The sequence below is a fragment of the Ranitomeya variabilis genome, chromosome 3 (assembly GCF_051348905.1).
Source record: "Ranitomeya variabilis isolate aRanVar5 chromosome 3, aRanVar5.hap1, whole genome shotgun sequence".
NCBI lineage: Eukaryota > Metazoa > Chordata > Amphibia > Anura > Dendrobatidae > Ranitomeya > Ranitomeya variabilis.
The window spans coordinates 545,784,143-545,804,711 of record NC_135234.1 but is presented as its reverse complement, the minus strand read 5'-3'; the positions used below and the strand labels follow the sequence as shown (position 1 = coordinate 545,804,711).

The window sequence follows — 20,569 nt, the reverse complement described above, 5'->3', positions numbered from 1 at the left end:
GAAAGGAGAGAAAAAGAAGTCTGCAGATTTTTTTTTTTTTTTTTTTCCTCTGAGCTTGCTCTATAGTTGACTTAGTTGCATTTCTGCTCTAATTGCAGCCTTTGTCTCTCTCTCTCCTTCTAATCCTTGAATGGCTCTGATCTCACCTGATTAAAATGGATCCTCAGAGTTTGGCTACAGGTTTGAATAATCTTGCTACGAAGGTTCAAAATTTACAGGATTTTGTTATTCATGCTCCTATATCTGAACCTAGAATTCCTATACCAGAATTTTTCTCCGGGGATAGATCTCGTTTCCTGAATTTCAAAAATAATTGTAAATTATTTCTTTCCCTGAGATCTCGCTCCGCTGGAGATCCCGCACAGCAGGTTAGGATAGTAATTTCCTTGCTGCGGGGTGACCCTCAAGACTGAGCATTTGCATTGGCACCCGGGGATCCTGCGTTGCTCAATGTGGATGCGTTTTTTCTGGCTTTGGGGTTGCTTTATGAGGAACCTAACTTAGAGATTCAGGCTGAAAAAGCCTTGATGGCCCTATCTCAAGGGCAAGATGAAGCTGAAATATACTGCCAAAAATTTCGTAAATGGTCTGTGCTTACTCAGTGGAATGAGTGCGCCCTGGTGGCGAATTTCAGAGAGGGTCTCTCTGATGCCATTAAAGATGTTATGGTGGGGTTCCCTGCACCTACAGGTCTGAATGAGTCCATGACAATGGCTATTCAGATTGATCGGCGTTTGCGGGAGCGCAAACCTGTGCACCATTTGGCGGTGTCTTCTGAGAAGGCTCCAGAAAATATGCAATGTGATAGAATTCTGTCCAGAAGCGAACGGCAGAATTTTAGGCGAAAAAATGGGTTGTGCTTCTATTGTGGTGATTCAACTCATGTTATATCAGCATGCTCTAAACGTACAAAAAAGGTTGATAAGTCTATTTCAATTTGCACTTTACAGTCTAAGTTTATTCTGTCTGTGACCTTGATTTGTTCATTATCGTCAATTACCGCGGATGCCTATGTCGACTCTGGCGCCGCTTTGAGTCTAATGGATTGGTCCTTTGCCAGGCGCTGTGGGTTTGATCTAGAGCCTCTGGAAGTTCCTATACCTCTGAAGGGTATTGACTCTACACCATTGGCTAGTAATAAACCACAATACTGGACACAAGTGACTATGCGTATGAATCCAGACCATCAGGAGATGATTCGCTTCCTTGTGTTGTACAATCTACATGACGTGTTGGTGCTCGGATTACCATGGTTACAATCTCATAACCCAGTCCTTGACTGGAAAGCAATGTCTGTGTTAAGCTGGGGATGTCAGGGGGCTCATGGGGTCGTACCTTTGGTTTCCATTTCGTCATCTATTCCCTCTGAGATTCCGGAATTTTTATCTGATTATCGTGATGTTTTTGAGGAGCCTAAGCTTGGTTCACTACCTCCTCACAGAGATTGCGATTGTACCATAGATCTGATTCCGGGCAGTAAATTTCCAAAGGGTCGTTTATTTAATCTATCTGTACCTGAACATGCTGCTATGCGAGAATATATTAAGGAGTCCCTGGAAAAGGGACATATTCGTCCTTCTTCATCTCCCTTAGGAGCCGTTTTTTTCTTTGTATCTAAAAAAGATGGCTCTTTGAGGCCGTGTATTGATTATCGACTCTTGAATAAAATTACAGTCAAATATCAGTATCCTCTGCCACTGCTGACTGATTTGTTTGCGCGAATAAAAGGGGCTAAGTGGTTCTCTAAGATTGATCTCCGTGGGGCGTATAATTTGGTGCGAATTAAGCAGGGGGATGAGTGGAAAACCGCATTTAATACGCCCGAGGGCCATTTTGAGTATTTAGTAATGCCTTTTGGTCTTTCAAATGCCCCTTCAGTCTTTCAGTCCTTTATGCATGACATTTTCCGTGAATATTTGGATAAATTTATGATCGTGTATCTGGATGATATTTTGATTTTTCCGGATGACTGGGATTCTCATGTCCAACAGGTCAGGAGGGTTTTTCAGGTTTTGCGGGCTAATTCCTTGTGTGTGAAGGGTTCTAAGTGTATTTTTGGGGTTCAAAAGATTTCTTTTTTGGGGTACATTTTTTCCCCCTCTTCCATTGAGATGGATCCTGTCAAGGTTCGGGCTATTTGTGATTGGACGCAGCCTTCTTCTCTTAAGAGCCTTCAGAAATTTTTGGGCTTTGCTAATTTTTATCGGCGATTTATAACTGGTTTTTCTGATGTTGCTAAACCTTTGACTGATTTGACCAAAAAGGGTGCTGATGTTGCTGATTGGTCCCCTGCTGCTGTGGAGGCCTTTCGGGAGCTTAAGCGCCGCTTTTCTTCCGCCCCTGTGTTGCGTCAGCCTGATGTTACTCTTCCTTTTCAGGTTGAGGTCGATGCTTCCGAGATCGGAGCTGGGGCGGTCTTGTCGCAGAAAAGTTCCGACTGCTCCGTGATGAGACCTTGTGCGTTCTTTTCTCGAAACTTTTCGCCCGCCGAGCGAAATTATGATATTGGTAATCGGGAGCTTTTGGCTATGAAGTGGGCTTTTGAGGAGTGGCGTCATTGGCTTGAGGGGGCTAGACATCAGGTGGTGGTATTGACCGATCACAAGAATTTGATTTATCTTGAGTCTGCCAGGCGCCTGAATCCTAGACAGGCGCGCTGGTCGTTGTTTTTCTCTCGGTTTAATTTTGTGGTCTCATACTTACCAGGTTCTAAAAATGTGAAGGCGGATGCCCTTTCTAGGAGTTTTGAGCCTGATTCCCCTGGTGATTCTGAACCTACAGGTATCCTTAAGGATGGGGTGATATTATCTGCTGTTTCCCCAGACCTGCGACGGGCTTTGCAGGAGTTTCAGGCAGATAGACCTGATCGTTGCCCGCCTGGTAGACTGTTTGTTCCTGATGATTGGACCAGTAGAGTCATCTCGGAGGTTCATTCTTCTGTGTTGGCAGGTCATCCCGGGATCTTTGGTACCAGGGATTTGGTGGCTAGGTCCTTTTGGTGGCCTTCCCTGTCTCGAGATGTACGAGTTTTTGTGCAGTCTTGTGATGTTTGTGCTCGGGCCAAACCTTGTTGTTCTCGGGCTAGCGGATTGTTGTTGTCTTTGCCTATTCCGAAGAGGCCTTGGACTCACATCTCTATGGATTTTATTTCTGATCTCCCTGTTTCTCAGAAAATGTCTGTCATCTGGGTGGTGTGTGACCGTTTTTCTAAGATGGTTCATTTGGTGCCCTTGCCTAAGTTGCCTTCCTCATCCGAGTTGGTTCCTCTGTTTTTTCAAAATGTGGTTCGCTTGCATGGTATTCCGGAGAATATCGTTTCTGACAGGGGGACCCAGTTCGTGTCTAGATTTTGGCGGGCGTTCTGTGCTAGGATGGGCATTGATTTGTCTTTTTCGTCTGCGTTCCATCCTCAGACTAATGGCCAGACTGAGCGAACTAATCAGACCTTGGAGACTTATTTGAGGTGTTTTGTGTCTGCGGATCAGGATGACTGGGTTGCTTTTTTGCCGTTGGCGGAGTTTGCCCTCAATAATCGGGCTAGTTCTGCCACTTTGGTTTCTCCTTTCTTTTGCAATTCGGGGTTTCATCCTCGTTTTTCTTCCGGTCAGGTGGAGTCTTCGGATTGTCCTGGAGTGGATACTGTGGTGGATAGGTTGCATCGGATTTGGGGACAGGTGGTGGACAATTTGGAGTTGTCCCAGGAGAAGACTCGGCATTTTGCTAACCGCCGTCGTCGTGTTGGTCCTCGTCTTCGTGTTGGGGACTTGGTGTGGTTGTCTTCTCGTTTTGTCCCTATGAGGGTTTCTTCTCCTAAGTTTAAGCCTCGGTTCATCGGCCCGTATAAGATTTTGGAGATTCTTAACCCCGTGTCCTTTAGATTGGACCTCCCAGCATCTTTTTCTATCCATAATGTCTTCCATCGGTCATTATTGCGCAGGTATGAGGTACCGGTTGTGCCTTCCATTGAGCCTCCCGCTCCGGTGTTGGTTGAGGGTGAATTGGAGTACGTTGTGGAGAAGATCTTGGACTCCCGTGTTTCCAGACGGAAACTTCAGTATCTGGTCAAGTGGAAGGGCTACGGTCAAGAGGATAATTCTTGGGTGACAGCCTCTGATGTTCATGCCTCTGATTTGGTCCGTGCCTTTCATAGGGCTCGTCCTGATCGCCCTGGTGGTTCTTGTGAGGGTTCGGTGCCCCCTCCTTGAGGGGGGGGTACTGTTGTGAATTTGGTTTTTGGGCTCCCCCGGTGGTCACTGGTGGTACTGGACTTGTGTGCTTCACTTTCTCTGTTCACCTGTTTCCATCAGGGTATGGGTGTATCCTATTTAGCCTTGCTGCTCAGTTATTCTAGTGCCGGCCATCAATGTAACCAGAGCCTTTCTGTTGCATGTTCCTGCTTCTAGACTACTATCAGCTAAGTTGGACTCTTAGTCCTAAGTTTGTTTTGCATTTTTGTTCCAGTTCACTTCACAGTTATGTTATTTTTCTGTAGCTGGAAGCTCTTGTGGGCCGAAATTGCCACTCCGGTGTCATGAGTTGACACATGAGTCTTAAAGTAATTTCGGGATGGTATTTTAATAGGGTTTTCAGCTGACCGTGAAGTTCCCTATTGTATCTTCTTGCTATCTAGTAAGCGGACCTCGCTTTGCTGAACCTACCTTCATACTGCGTATGTCTTTTCCTCTGAACTCACCGTCAATATATGTGGGGGGCTTCTGTCTCCTTTTTGGGGGAATTTCCCTAGAGGTAAGCCAGGTCTGTCTTTTCCTCTATTAGGGTTAGTTAGTCCTCCGGCTGGCGCTAGGCGTCTAGGGATAAAACGTAGGTACGCCACCCGGCCACTGTTAGTTGTGTGGTAGGTTTAGCTCACGGTCAGCTCGAGATTCCATCACCCAAGAGCTGTTCTGTTATTTATGTTCTCTGACGTTCCCTTGCCATTGGGAACCATGACAGTCCCCGCAAAGCCCTCCATATAGTATAATAAACTTCATAGTCCTCCATATAGTATACTGCACCCCATGATCCTCTATGTAGTATAATGCACTCTCCATAGTCCTTCATATAGTATAATGTGCTCCCATAGTCCTCCATATAGTATAATGTGCTCCCATAGTCCTCCATATAGTATAATGCACTCCCCATAGTAATCAAAATAGTATAATGCACTCTTCATAGACTTCCATATAGTATAATGCATTTCCCATAATACTCCATATAGTATAATGCACCTCATATTCCAACATATGGTACAATGCACTCCATATAGCACAATGAACTCCCCATAGTAAATCATATAGTATAATGGTCTCCCCATAGTCTTCCATACAGTATAATGCACCCCCATAGTCTTCCATATAGTTTAATGCACTCCATAGTCCTCCACATAGTATAATGCACCCCATAGTACTCCATATAATATAATGCACCCATTAGTTCTCTATATAGAATAATGCACTCCCCATAATCCTCCATTCACTATAATGCACTCCCGTAGTCCTCTATACACTATAATGCACATCCCTTAGTCCTCCATATAGAATAATGCACTCCCATAGTCCTCCAAACAGTATAATGCACTCCCCATATTTCTCCATATAGTTTTATGGTCACCACAATTTAAAAAAAAGTGTTTAAAATACTCCCCTCAGCTCCTCATTCCCCCGCTGTTGCGGTCAATAAATCGAACCCTCTGAAGCGCCACATATCCCAGCACAGCGGGCATTATGTAGTGCCGTCATCGCTCCTGCTGCACTGAGACGTCAGATGCGAGGAAGATTGATGGAGGAGATAGCGTCAACTGAACTTCCCTTTTCTATAATTACTTTCAACTGTATCGGCATCAAGTTTGTCAGGGCTGATAGCTAAAATTCAGTGCAGATTTAAAAATACTTGCCTGGGCACACATGATTATTTCTGTATATACAGAAAAGTGAGACCACATAAGGATTTGAAGCCAAAACAGAAAGGGCCGGTCAACAAAAAAAAGCTCATTCATAATAGTTAAAATAACCGAAAAGAAGAAATGGACATAAGAGCATATCAAGGAATATATTTATAATTTTATTATTATAATTTAATTAAGTAAACACACACAAAGAGGAAGATGCAAGTATAAGACTGATAATCAAAAAGGCAGCACCACAGTGCCATGCCCGAGCGGAGTCACACTTGTATGGGATACGTAAGTATATAGATAACCATAGGGGGGAAAAACAGGGCAAAAAAATATATTTCTCACACAAAAGGGAAGCTGTTTTAAAAAGTATTTAGTATAAATGGAAGATACATAAAAACATGTATACAGTGTGGAAAAAAGGTATTTAGTCAGCCACCAATTTTGCAAGTTCTCCTACTTAAAAAGATGAGAGAGGCCTGTAATTGACATCATAGGTAGACCACAACTATGAGAGTCAAAATGATAAAACAAATCCAGAAAATCACCTTGTCTGATTTGGCAAGATTTATTTTGCTAATTATGGTGGAAAATAAGTAATTGGTCACCTAAAAATATGCAAGATTTCTGGCTCTCACAGACCTGTAACTTCTTCTTTAAGAGGCTCCTCAGAGAGATCAAAACATCCAACACCGCGGAGACACCATCACGTGTTTCTCAACGCAATGATCCAGAACACTGCCCCCATCCCTAATGAGAAATATGCAAATGCATATAGAAAAGCCGCGGAGACACCATCACGTGTTTCTCAACGCAAGCAATGAATAGCCAGGTCTTTCACCGGGAAGGAACAACCACGGGAAGGGCAGCATCCAAAAAAGGAAAACCACCTATGCCAAAACATGGTATCCATCCACAGACAGCTGTTTCGGGGTATTTGCCCCTCATCAGTGTGGAGTAGGAAACTGGCTATTAGGAGCAGTGCCTAGTGAAAAGACTGTAAACATAAGGGTGAATGACCTCGGAGAGATCAAAACATCCAACACCGCGGAGACACCATCATGTGTTTCTCAACGCAGTGATCCAGAACACTGCCCCCATCCCTAATCGAAAATATGCAAATGCATGTAGAAAAGCCACGGAGACACCATCACGTGTTTCTCAACGCAAGCAATGAATAGCCAGGTCTTTCACCGGAAAGGAACAACCACGGGAAGGGCAGCATCCAAAAAAGGAAAACCACCTATGCCAAAACATGGTATCCATCCACAGACAGCTGTTTCGGGGTATTTGCTCCTCATTAGTGTGGAGTAGGAAACTGGCTATTAGGAGCAGTGCCTAGTGAAAAGACTGTAATCATAAGAGTGAATGACCTCGGAGAGATCAAAACATCCAACACTGCGGAGACACCATCACGTGTTTCTCAACGCAGTGATCCAGAACACTGCCCCCCATCCCTAGTGGGAAATATGCAAATGCATGTAGAAAAGCCGCGGAGACACCATCACGTGTTTCTCAGCGCAAGCAATGAATAGCCAGGTCTTTCACCGGGAAGGAACAACCACGGGAAGGGCAGCATCCAAAAAAGGAAAACCACCTATGCCAAAACATGGTATCCATCCACAGACAGCTGTTTCAGGGTATTTGCTCCTCATTAGTGTGGAGTAGGAAACTGGCTATTAGGAGCAGTGCCTAGTGAAAAGACTATAAACATAAGGGTGAATGACCTCGGAGAGATCAAAGCATCCAACACCGCGGAGACACCATCACGTGTTTCTCAACGCAGTGATCCAGAACACTGCCCCCATCCCTAATGGGAAATATGCAAATGCATGTAGAAAAGCCGCGGAGACACCATCACGTGTTTCTCAACGCAAGCAATGAATAGCCAGGTCTTTCACTCCCTGTGGTCGGCGCTCATAGCAAGCCTGTAATTCAGCTGCATAGGAGCAATCTTATGATCACTGCTATGTAGCTGAGCCGATCAAGTTGTGCCAGCTTCTAGTCTCCCATGGAGGCTATTGAAGCATGGCACAAGTTAAAAAAAAATGTTTTTAAAAATATGAAAAAATTAAAAAAATAAAAGTTTAACCCCTTAAGCCCCCAGGGTGGTTTGCACGTTAATGACCGGGCCAATTTTTACAATTCTGACCACTGTCCCTTTATGAGGTTATAACTCTGGAACGCTTCAACGGATCTTGGCGATTCTGACACTGTTTTCTCGTGACATATTGTACTTCATGATAGTGGTAAAATTTATTCGATATAACTTGCGTTTATTTGTGAAAAAAATGGAAATTTTGCGAAAATTTTGAAAATTTTGCAATTTTCCAACTTTGAATTTTTATGCCCTTAAATCACAGAGATATGTCACGCAAAATACTTAATAAGTAACATTTCCCAAATGTCTACTTTACATCAGCACAATTTTAGAACCAAAATTTTTTCTTGTTAGGGAGTTATAAGGGTTAAAAGTTGACCAGCAATTTCTCATTTTTACAACACCATTTTTTTTTAGGGACCACATCTCATTTGAAGTCATTTTGAGGGGTCTATATGATAGTAAATACCCAAGTGTGACACCATTCTAAAAACTGCACCCCTCAAGGTGCTCAAAACCACATTCAAGAAGTTTATTAACCCTTCAGGTGTTTCACAGGAATTTTTGGAATGTTTAAATAAAAATGAACATTTAACTTTTTTTCACACAAAATTTATTTCATCTCCAATTTGTTTTATTTTACCAAGGGTAACAGGAGAAAATGGACCCCAAAAGTTGTTGTACAATTTGTCCTGAGTACACTGATACCCCATATGTGGGTGTAATCCATTGTTTGGGCGCATGGCAGAGCTCGAAAGGGAAGGAGCGCCATTTTACTTTTCAATGCAAAATTGACTGGAATTAAGATGGGACGCCATGTTGCGCTTGGAGAGCCCCTGATGTGCCTAAACATTGAAACCCCCCACAATTGACACCATTTTGGAAAGTAGACCCCTTAAGGAACTTATCTAGATGTGTGGTGAGCACTTTGATCCAACATGTGCTTCACAGAAGTTTATAATGCAGAGCCGTAAAAATAAAAAATCATATTTTTTCACAAAAATGATCTTTTCGCCCCCAATTTTTTATTTTCCCAAGGGTAAGAGAAGAAATTGGAATCCAAAAGTTTTTGTGCAATTTGTCCTGAGTACGCTGATACCCCATATGTGGGGGTAAACGACTGTTTGGGCGCATGGCAGAGCTCGGAAGGGAAGGAGCGCCGTTTGACTTTTCAATGCAAAATTGACTGGAATTGAGATGGGACACCATGTCGCGTTTGGAGAGCCCCTGATGTGCCTAAACATTAAAACCCCCCACAAGTGACACCATTTTGGAAAGTAGACCCCCTAAGGAACTTATCTAGGTGTGTTTTGAGAGCTTTGAACCCCCAAGTGTTTCACTACAGTTTATAACGCAGAGCCGTGAAAATAAAAATTCCATTTTTTTCACAAAAATTATTTTTTAGCCCCCAGTTTTGTATTTTCACAAGGGTAACAGGATAAATTGGACCCAATAGTTGTTGTCCAATTTGTCCTGAGTACGCTAATACCCCGTATGTGGGGAGGAACCACTGTTTGGGCGCATGGCAGAGCTCGGAAGGGAAGGAGCGCCATTTGGAATGCAGACTTAGATGGATTGGTCTGCAGGCATCACGTTGCATTTGTAGAGCCCCTGATGTACCCAAACAGTAGAAACCCCCCACAAGTGACCCCATATTGGAAACTAGACCTCCCAAGGAACTTATCTAGATGTGTTGTGAGAACTTTGAACCCCCAAGTGTTTCACTACAGTTTACAGTGCAGAGCCGTGAAAATAAAAAATCTTTTTCCCACAAAAATGATTTTTAGCCCCCCAAATTTTTATTTTCTCAAGGATAACAAGAGAACTTGGACCCCAAAAGTTGTTGTTCAATTTGTAAACCCCTGTTTGGGCGCACAGGAGAGCTCGGAAGGGAAGGAGCACTGTTTTACTTTTTCAATGCAGAATTGGCTGGAATTGAGATCGGACGCCATGTCGCGTTTGGAGAGCCCCTGATGTGCCTGAACAGTGGAAACTCCCCAATTCTACCTGAAACCCTAATCCAAACACACCCCTAACCCTAATCCCAATGGTAACCCTAACCACACCCTTAACCCTGACACACCCCTGTCATGGTTCCCAATGGCAAGGAAACGTCAGAGAACATAAATAACAGAACAGCTCTTGGGTGATGGAATCTCGAGCTGACCGTGAGCTAAACCTACCACACAATTAACAGTGGCCGGGTGGCGTACCTACGTTTTATCCCTAGACGCCTAGCGCCAGCCGGAGGACTAACTAACACTAATAGAGGAAAAGACAGACCTGGCTTACCTCTAGGGAAATTCCCCCAAAAAGGAGACAGAAGCCCCCCACATATATTGACGGTGAGTTCAGAGGAAAAGACATATGCAGTATGAAGGTAGGTTCAGCAAAGCGAGGTCCGCTTACTAGATAGCAAGAAGATACAATAGGGAACTTCACGGTCAGCTGAAAACCCTATTAAAATACCATCCCGAAATTACTTTAAGACTCACGTGTCAACTCATGACAGCGGAGTGGCAATTTCGGCCCGCAAGAGCTTCCAGCTACAGAAAAATAACATAACTGTGAACTGGAACAAAAATGCAAAACAAACTTAGGACTAAGAGTCCAACTTAGCTGATAGTAGTCTAGAAGCAGGAACATGCAACAGAAAGGCTCTGGTTACATTGATGGCCGGCACTAGAATAACTGAGCAGCAAGGCTAAATAGGATACACCCATACCCTGATGGAAACAGGTGAACAGAGAAAGTGAAGCACACAAGTCCAGTACCACCAGTGACCACCGGGGGAGCCCAAAAACCAAAATCACAACAGTACCCCCCCCTCAAGGAGGGGGCACCGAACCCTCACAAGAACCACCAGGGCGATCAGGACGAGCCCTATGAAAGGCACGGACCAAATCAGAGGCATGAACATCAGAGGCTGTCACCCAAGAATTATCCTCTTGACCGTAGCCCTTCCACTTGACCAGATACTGAAGTTTCCATCTGGAAACACGGGAGTCCAAGATCTCCACAACGTACTCCAATTCACCCTCAACCAACACCGGAGCGGGAGGCTCAACGGAAGGCACAACCGGTACCTCATACCTGCGCAATAATGACCGATGGAAGACATTATGGATAGAAAAAGATGCTGGGAGGTCCAATCGAAAGGACACGGGGTTAAGAATCTCCAAAATCTTATACGGGCCGATGAACCGAGGCTTAAACTTAGGAGAAGAAACCCTCATAGGGACAAAACGAGAAGACAACCACACCAAGTCCCCAACACGAAGACGAGGACCAACACGACGACGGCGGTTAGCAAAATGCCGAGTCTTCTCCTGGGACAACTCCAAATTGTCCACCACCTGTCCCCAAATCCGATGCAACCTATCCACCACAGTATCCACTCCAGGACAATCCGAAGACTCCACCTGACCGGAAGAAAAACGAGGATGAAACCCCGAATTGCAAAAGAAAGGAGAAACCAAAGTGGCAGAACTAGCCCGATTATTGAGGGCAAACTCCGCCAACGGCAAAAAGGCAACCCAGTCATCCTGATCCGCAGACACAAAACACCTCAAATAAGTCTCCAAGGTCTGATTAGTTCGCTCCGTCTGGCCATTAGTCTGAGGATGGAACGCCGACGAAAAAGACAAATCAATGCCCATCCTAGCACAGAACGCCCGCCAAAATCTAGACACGAACTGGGTCCCCCTGTCAGAAACGATATTCTCCGGAATACCATGCAAGCGAACCACATTTTGAAAAAACAGAGGAACCAACTCGGATGAGGAAGGCAACTTAGGCAAGGGCACCAAATGAACCATCTTAGAAAAACGGTCACACACCACCCAGATGACAGACATTTTCTGAGAAACAGGGAGATCAGAAATAAAATCCATAGAGATGTGAGTCCAAGGCCTCTTCGGAATAGGCAAAGACAACAACAATCCGCTAGCCCGAGAACAACAAGGTTTGGCCCGAGCACAAACATCACAAGACTGCACAAAAACTCGTACATCTCGAGACAGGGAAGGCCACCAAAAGGACCTAGCCACCAAATCCCTGGTACCAAAGATCCCGGGATGACCTGCCAACACAGAAGAATGAACCTCCGAGATGACTCTACTGGTCCAATCATCAGGAACAAACAGTCTACCAGGCGGGCAACGATCAGGTCTATCCGCCTGAAACTCCTGCAAAGCCCGTCGCAGGTCTGGGGAAACAGCAGATAATATCACCCCATCCTTAAGGATACCTGTAGGTTCAGAATCACCAGGGGAATCAGGCTCAAAACTCCTAGAAAGGGCATCCGCCTTCACATTTTTAGAACCTGGTAAGTATGAGACCACAAAATTAAACCGAGAGAAAAACAACGACCAGCGCGCCTGTCTAGGATTCAGGCGCCTGGCAGACTCAAGATAAATCAAATTCTTGTGATCGGTCAATACCACCACCTGATGTCTAGCACCCTCAAGCCAATGACGCCACTCCTCAAAAGCCCACTTCATAGCCAAAAGCTCCCGATTACCAATATCATATTTTCGCTCGGCGGGCGAAAATTTTCGAGAAAAGAACGCACAAGGTCTCATCACGGAGCAGTCGGAACTTTTCTGCGACAAGACCGCCCCAGCTCCGATCTCGGAAGCATCGACCTCAACCTGAAAAGGAAGAGTAACATCAGGCTGACGCAACACAGGGGCGGAAGAAAAGCGGCGCTTAAGCTCCCGAAAGGCCTCCACAGCAGCAGGGGACCAATCAGCAACATCAGCACCCTTTTTGGTCAAATCAGTCAAAGGTTTAGCAACATCAGAAAAACCAGTTATAAATCGCCGATAAAAATTAGCAAAGCCCAAAAATTTCTGAAGGCTCTTAAGAGAAGAAGGCTGCGTCCAATCACAAATAGCCCGAACCTTGACAGGATCCATCTCAATGGAAGAGGGGGAAAAAATGTACCCCAAAAAAGAAATCTTTTGAACCCCAAAAATACACTTAGAACCCTTCACACACAAGGAATTAGCCCGCAAAACCTGAAAAACCCTCCTGACCTGTTGGACATGAGAATCCCAGTCATCCGAAAAAATCAAAATATCATCCAGATACACGATCATAAATTTATCCAAATATTCACGGAAAATGTCATGCATAAAGGACTGAAAGACTGAAGGGGCATTTGAAAGACCAAAAGGCATTACTAAATACTCAAAATGGCCCTCGGGCGTATTAAATGCGGTTTTCCACTCATCCCCCTGCTTAATTCGCACCAAATTATACGCCCCACGGAGATCAATCTTAGAGAACCACTTAGCCCCTTTTATTCGAGCAAACAAATCAGTCAGCAGTGGTAGAGGATACTGATATTTGACTGTAATTTTATTCAAGAGTCGATAATCAATACACGGCCTCAAAGAGCCATCTTTTTTAGATACAAAGAAAAAACCGGCTCCTAAGGGAGATGAAGAAGGACGAATATGTCCCTTTTCCAGGGACTCCTTAATATATTCTCGCATAGCAGCATGTTCAGGTACAGATAGATTAAATAAACGACCCTTTGGAAATTTACTGCCCGGAATCAGATCTATGGTACAATCGCAATCTCTGTGAGGAGGTAGTGAACCAAGTTTAGGCTCCTCAAAAACATCACGATAATCAGATAAAAATTCCGGAATCTCAGAGGGAATAGATGACGAAATAGAAACCAAAGATACGTCCCCATGAGCCCCCTGACATCCCCAGCTTAACACAGACATTGTTTTCCAGTCAAGGACTGGGTTATGAGATTGTAACCATGGTAATCCGAGCACCAAAACGTCATGTAGATTGTACAACACAAGGAAGCGAATCGTCTCCTGATGGTCTGGATTCATACGCATAGTCACTTGTGTCCAGTATTGTGGTTTATTACTAGCCAATGGTGTAGAGTCAATACCCTTCAGAGGTATAGGAACTTCCAGAGGCTCTAGATCAAACCCACAGCGCCTGGCAAAGGACCAATCCATTAGACTCAAAGCGGCGCCAGAGTCGACATAGGCATCCGCGGTAATTGACGATAATGAACAAATCAAGGTCACAGACAGAATAAACTTAGACTGTAAAGTGCCAATTGAAATAGACTTATCAACCTTTTTTGTACGTTTAGAGCATGCTGATATAACATGAGTTGAATCACCACAATAGAAGCACAACCCATTTTTTCGCCTAAAATTCTGCCGTTCGCTTCTGGACAGAATTCTATCACATTGCATACTTTCTGGAGCCTTCTCAGAAGACACCGCCAAATGGTGCACAGGTTTGCGCTCCCGCAAACGCCGATCAATCTGAATAGCCATTGTCATGGACTCATTCAGACCTGTAGGTGCAGGGAACCCCACCATAACATCTTTAACGGCATCAGAGAGACCCTCTCTGAAATTCGCCGCCAGGGCGCACTCATTCCACTGAGTAAGCACAGACCATTTATGAAATTTTTGGCAGTATATTTCAGCTTCATCTTGCCCTTGAGATAGGGCCATCAAGGCTTTTTCAGCCTGAATCTCTAAGTTAGGTTCCTCATAAAGCAACCCCAAAGCCAGAAAAAACGCATCCACATTGAGCAACGCAGGATCCCCGGGTGCCAATGCAAATGCCCAGTCTTGAGGGTCACCCCGCAGCAAGGAAATTACTATCCTAACCTGCTGTGCGGGATCTCCAACGGAGCGAGATCTCAGGGAAAGAAATAATTTACAATTATTTTTGAAATTCAGGAAACGAGATCTATCCCCGGAGAAAAATTCTGGTATAGGAATTCTAGGTTCAGATATAGGAGCATGAATAACAAAATCCTGTAAATTTTGAACCTTCGTAGCAAGATTATTCAAACCTGTAGCCAAACTCTGAGGATCCATTTTAATCAGGTGAGATCAGAGCCATTCAAGGATTAGAAGGAGAGAGAGAGACAAAGGCTGCAATTAGAGCAGAAATGCAACTAAGTCAACTATAGAGCAAGCTCAGAGGAAAAAAAAAAAATCTGCAGACTTCTTTTTCTCTCCTTTCTTCTGCCAACGGTTTTAACACTGGGCCGGCCATACTGTCATGGTTCCCAATGGCAAGGAAACGTCAGAGAACATAAATAACAGAACAGCTCTTGGGTGATGGAATCTCGAGCTCACCGTGAGCTAAACCTACCACACAACTAACAGTGGCCGGGTGGCGTACCTACGTTTTATCCCTAGACGCCTAGCGCCAGCCGGAGGACTAACTAACCCTAATAGAGGAAAAGACAGACCTGGCTTACCTCTAGGGAAATTCCCCCAAAAAGGAGACAGAAGCCCCCCACATATATTGACGGTGAGTTCAGAGGAAAAGACATACGCAGTATGAAGGTAGGTTCAGCAAAGCGAGGTCCGCTTACTAGATAGCAAGAAGATACAATAGGGAACTTCACGGTCAGCTGAAAACCCTATTAAAATACCATCCCGAAATTACTTTAAGACTCATGTGTCAACTCATGACACCGGAGTGGCAATTTCGGCCCGCAAGAGCTTCCAGCTACAGAAAAATAACATAACTGTGAACTGGAACAAAAATGCAAAACAAACTTAGGACTAAGAGTCCAACTTAGCTGATAGTAGTCTAGAAGCAGGAACATGCAACAGAAAGGCTCTGGTTACATTGATGGCCGGCACTAGAATAACTGAGCAGCAAGGCTAAATAGGATACACCCATACCCTGATGGAAACAGGTGAACAGAGAAAGTGAAGCACACAAGTCCAGTACCACCAGTGACCACCGGGGGAGCCCAAAAACCAAAATCACAACACACCCCTAACTCTAATCCCAACCGTAAATGTAATCCAAACCCTAACTTTAGACCCAACCCTAATCCTAACTTTAGCCCCAACCCTAACCCTAACTTTAGCCCCAACCCTAACCCTAACTTTAGCTCCAATCCTAGCCCCAACCCTAGCCCTAACCCTAGCCCTAATCCTAATGGGAAAATGGAAATAAATACATTTTTTTAATTTTATTATTTTTCCCTAACTAAGGGGGTGATGAAGGGGGGTTTGATTTACTTTTATAGCGTTTTTTATATCGGATTTTTATGATTGGCAGCTGTCAGACACTAAAAGACATTTTTTTATAGCAAAAAAGTTTTTGCGTCTCCACATTTTGAGAGCTATAATTTTTCCATATTTTAGTCCACAGAGTCATGTGAGGTCTTGTTTTTTGCGGGACGAGTTGACGTTTTTATTGGTAACATTTTCGGACACGTGACAGTTTTTGATCACTTTTTATTCCGATTTTTGTGAGGCAGAATGATCAAAAACCAGCTATTCATGAATTTCTTTTGGGGCAGGCGTTTATACCGTTCCATGTTTGGTAAAATTGATAAAGCAGTTTTATTCGTCGGGTCAGTACGATTACAGCGATATCTCATTTGTATCATTTTTTTATGTTTTGGCGCTTTTATATGATAAAAGCTATTTTATAGAAAAAATAATTATTTGGGCATCGCTTTATTCTGAGGACTATAACTTTTTTATTTTTTTGCTTATGATGCTGTCTGGTGGCTCGTTTTTTGCGGGACAAGATGACGTTTTCAGCGGTACCATGGTTATTTATATCCGTCTTTTTGATCGCGTGTTATTCCACTTTTTGTTCGGCGGTATGATTATAAAGCGTTGTTTTTTGGCTCTTTTTTTTTTTTTTTCTTACGGTGTTCACTGAAGGGGTTAACTAGTGGGACAGTTTTATAGGTTGGGTCGTTACGGACGCGGCGATACTAAATATGTGTACTTTTATTGTTTTTTATTATTATTTAGATAAATGTATTTATGAGAATAATTTTTTTTTTCTTTATTTAGGGATTTTTTTTTTTTTTTTTTACACATGTGGAATTTTTTGTTTTTACTTTTTTACTTTGTCCCAGGGGGGGACATCACAGATCGCTGACCTGACAGTTTGCACATCGGCGATCTGACTTAGAGCGCTGCTGGCTTACCAGCGCCTGCTGTGGACCCGGAAGTACTCCCTGCAGTACCCGGATGCAGCCCCGCGGCCATTTTGGATCCGGGGCCTGAAGGGATAGGAGGTAAGAGACGCTCGGAGCAATGCGATCACATCGCGTTGCTCCGGGGGTCTCAGGGAAGCACGCAGGGAGCCCCCTCCCTGCGCGATGCTTCCTTATACCGCCAGAACACTGCGATCATGTTTGATCGCAGTGTACCGGGGGTTAATGTGCCGGGGGCGGTCCGTGACTGCTCCTGGCACATTGTGCCGGATGTCAGCTGTGATAATCAGCTGACACCCGGCCGCGATCGGCCGCGCTCCCCCCGTGAGCGCTGCCGATCGCGCTGGACGTACTATCCCGTCACTGGGAATTAAGTCCCAGGTCACCTTGACGGGATAGTACGTCCAATGGGATTAAGGGGTTAAATCACCCCCCCCCCCTTCGCCCCATCCTAAATAAAACAATAAAAAAAAAAATCAAACCTACACATATTTGGTATCGCCGCGTTCAGAATCACCCAATCTATCAATAAAAAAAAAAAGCATGCTCGGCATGCAAAAAATAAGTCCTCCACCCGACCCCAGATCACGAAAAATGGAGACGCTACTGGTATCGGAAAATGGCACTTTTTTTTTTTTTAAGCAAAGTTTAGAATTTTTTTTCACCACTTAGATAAAAAGTAACCTAGTCATGTTTAGTGTCTATGAACTCGTAATTACTCGTAATTGGAGAATCATAATGTCAGGTCAGTTTTAGCATTTAGTGAAGCTAGAAAAAAAGCCAAACAAAAAACTAGTGTGGGATTGCACTTTTTTTGCAATTTCACCACACTTGGAATTTTTTTCCGGATTTCTAGTACAAGACATGGTAAAACCAATGGTGTCGTTCAAAAGTACAACTCGTCCTGCAAAAAATAAGCCCTCACATGGCCATATTGACGGAAAAAAAAAAGTTATGGCTCTGGGAAGGAGGGGAATGAAAACGCAAAAACGAAAAAGGGCCGCGGCGGGAAGGGGTTAAACCTGAGAAAATCACAAAAATAAAAAGGTTTCACATCCAGCATTACCTGCCTTTTTTCACTTATACTTGTTTTTTTGCTGCATATTTTGCTCATTGCTTTCTAGGGGTGAAAAAGCACTGGAAGGTGGCATGATGCAGTTTTCAAAAATGCACTAGTTTTCCAATTTAGTCACGGGAAAAAAACAAGGTGTGTGTATGAGATTTCTGAAATCTCATAGCTTTTGCTGGTACTGTAAAACGCAGCTTAAAATTTGCAACAAAAACACAACGTGTGAACATAGCCTTAGACTCCAAGACCCTGGTGTGACAGCAACACTTGTTCTTGCTATATTTACGTCCCTGTTAAACTGTGTGCATCCTATATCCTTAAGGTGGCGGAAGTTCAGGAGCATGTGTACCAAGTGCCTTACGCATAATCCAGACTGGCTTTGGCTAACGTTGCATTTATTTTGGCATTATATGCCTGCACTTAAAGCAAAGCTGGACAAATACTAAAAGCCAGGTATCCAGTGGACCTTAAACAGTGCCTATAATGAGTGGATTATAATTTTTTTTTTATAAAATGTAGTGAGCCTTCACAAAAAAATAAATCCCTAAAAATAGCATAATATAAAATGAAAAACTTATAAAATATAAAAAAAAGTGCAGCAGTGAATAAAAGAGTGCTATTAAATTGGAATTATACAATAACAATTTAAATATAATATTGCCCTCTTATTTTTAACTGCCAAATCTCACAATAACTAGTGCAATTTCTGCAATAATTAGAAAAAACCTTTACTTCCATGTTGGTCATAGTACGTGATGTTTCATCTCACGTCTGGCAAAGCTTTTATATTATTTGAAATACATCATCTTACTGGGTTTTTTTTATAAATACATAATATTCATCAAAGTAATATTGAGATTTTTCCCAACATTTTTCACAGTTAGTTCTGGGATTCTGCCCAATTCGTCCCTTACATTGTGAACGTTGAGTATATGTGAGTCAGAGATTTAAATAACCCCGAGGTCAGTCCTTCTGGAATGTAATGATTTCAACGACTGGCTGGCACAGAAATAGATTTCACATATCTAAGGTCATTTCTTAATCGCTCGATCATCTGTGTACATGATGTCTATATTACAAATAGTCTGGAGCTTGGAGAATGTGAATTATATGTATAAAACATGAAAAATGTATGTTTTATATATCTGGAGAGATTTAACCATCATTAAAATTATTGAGGTGGTCCCACTTTGAAAAACCTCATTTTTGTTGAGCTGTAGCTCACCAAATTGTGTTTTCAGTTCCATTGCACCAAAGCCATTGGTAAAGTGGAGCAATGAAATCAGTGAATATCCATGCATTGACCTCAGCAGTCCTCTTTGCAGTAGTTGACTAAGGCTACGTTCACATTTGCGGTCCTCACCGCAGCGTCGGGCGCCGCAGCGGCGCCGCATGCGTCATGCGCCCCTATATTTAACATGGGGGCGCATGGACATGCGGCGCACTTGCGTTTTGCGCCGCATGCGTCGCTGCGGCGCCCGCGTCGGTGCGCAGAGGACGCAGCAAGTTGCATTTTTGCTGCGTCCAAATTCAATGAAAAAAACGACGCATGCGGCGCAAAACGCAGCGTTGTGCATGCGTTTTGCTGCGTTTTTATTTGCGTTGTGCGTTGCGGCGCCGACGCTGCGGCGCACAACGCAAATGTGAACGTAGCCTAATCAAAGGGTTTCTCTCAATCACCACACCATATCCTCACGGGACAGACCAGATTTCTGTCTGTAACTGGTCCAGGTTTCTCCTGCTTTCCTTAGGACAATAACCAGCACTGAAGAGTTGTGAGCACCCTTCAAGGATGCTTGTGGAAAGAGACCTTACCAACCCTTTCTTGGGCTCTTCTCCAGCTCAATCTTTAAATAGAGTTGCAAAAAAAAGTATGACAAGGGTTTTAAGTTTCAAATTTCAGGTTAGACAACATATGAAAGTGTATTAGCATTATATTTATTTCAAATATAGATTGATTCTCATACAGATTTTTTCTTTCTTGAAACCAATATATTTTTCTTTTGGAGAAATTTGAGATGTCTTCCTTACAGCCAGATCAGACACAAAGCTGACTCAGAAGATATTTGCTCAGAAGGATAAAGTAGACCAGACTGTCCATGAGAAGCTTAGCTATCTGATACATGAAGATCTGTTAATATACTGAAATAAAGCCGAGGCTGCCATCTGTCAGGATGTTGTGTTATTCAGCACCTAGTTTTGGCATATAGACAGAGCCTTTCATCCAACAGCAATATGGAAAAGTATTGGAGAACCTGCCATGAAAAAGATGCCTGGGATGGCACCAGCATTAACAGTTCTTGTGTATGTTTCCCCATTTACTTCTCTTTCCACAAAGGAAAATCAAACACACCAACCATATTCATTTCAAATGATTCATTCATCCCAACATGTTAACCCCCAATGCTTACTTTTAATGGTATCGTTTGGTCCAGTCTGTGACTTCATGTCTAATGTATTACACTGAAAAAATGGAGTACAGTGGAAGGAACTAACAGTACAGATGCCTAGCACTCCAGACCTTTA

The 20,569-nt window shown here is 43.5% G+C and overlaps 1 protein-coding gene across 22 annotated transcripts in view; it reads left to right on the top strand.

The window, feature by feature from the left end:
* MBNL2 (muscleblind like splicing regulator 2) overlaps nucleotides 1–20,569 on the top strand; it is a 257,792-nt gene that overhangs the window by 178,196 nt on the left and 59,027 nt on the right. The gene's annotated exons all lie outside the window — the stretch shown is intronic.